The sequence below is a fragment of the Dermacentor andersoni genome, chromosome 6 (assembly GCF_023375885.2).
Source record: "Dermacentor andersoni chromosome 6, qqDerAnde1_hic_scaffold, whole genome shotgun sequence".
Taxonomy (NCBI): Eukaryota; Metazoa; Arthropoda; class Arachnida; order Ixodida; family Ixodidae; genus Dermacentor; species Dermacentor andersoni.
In genome coordinates this window covers 77,324,621-77,325,509 of record NC_092819.1, presented here as the reverse complement: position 1 = coordinate 77,325,509, position 889 = coordinate 77,324,621, and the positions used below count along the sequence as shown (strand labels likewise).

The window sequence follows — 889 nt, the reverse complement described above, 5'->3', positions numbered from 1 at the left end:
TGTACTGTTGCAAAACGCGGCACGACACCTTTTACTAACGAATCCGGGCACGTAGAACAGACACCGCACTCCGAGGGCGCATCACTGCATCACCGTAGCCAAGATGATCGTGCGTTGGTCAACGTTCCGCAGTGCAGTAATGTTTGTGAGGTCACTCGATAATCACAAGCGGTCACACACAACACAGGCCCGACAAAATTGGTTCTCCACAAGCTCCCTCTGAAACCTGGCCGTTCCTCCGGTAAACGTTCCAAGTCTGCGGGATCGGGGCCACATGGACGGTTCGCATTTCTTTCCGCTTCGCGGTCCTGCCGGGCAGCACGCTTACGGGACCGCCAACACCGGAGGCCGGAAGGAAAGCTTAATATCTGATACGTGTTGTATGTGGACCTAAGATATTAAACTTATTTTCGCAAGTTGGCGGAGTGCGCAAAGCCTGCTCCACCTCCGCCACGGGTCGGCCCGGTATTGCACTATCTTCGGTATCGGCCCACGTATGGGTAGAAATTCTCGATCTACACAGCTGGATAAAATCACGCATTTTTCCCCAGAATCTAGCCATTGTTACGTTTCGCCTACAACGCGCGGTAATGCCGGCGCGGATGCAACGGGCGCCGGGGCTTTGTTCAAAGCGGCGGACATTTTGGCCCGTCCGACGCCGCCGCGACGCCTACCCGCCAAGCGTGTCCAGGCGTGTTTCAGTGCCACGTGTCTTCGTGTGTGCGTGTGTGTGTGTGTGCCCTCGCTTGTCAAAGCGCGGCAGCCGGGGAGCGGAGTTCCCCGAAGGAGGGGCCTGGAGGTCTCTCGGCTCAACCGCTCGCGCCGTCGTGGGCCCCTGCTGCGCCGTCCCGTGACCTTCATCCCGTGACCTTCCCTCCTTCCCTTTTGG

General features: G+C 58.2%; 1 pseudogene; it reads left to right on the top strand.

The window, feature by feature from the left end:
• The first annotated feature begins 356 nt into the window (after positions 1-356).
• LOC126523119 (U2 spliceosomal RNA) lies at positions 357-499 on the top strand (annotated as a pseudogene).
• The last annotated feature ends 390 nt before the right edge of the window (positions 500-889 follow it).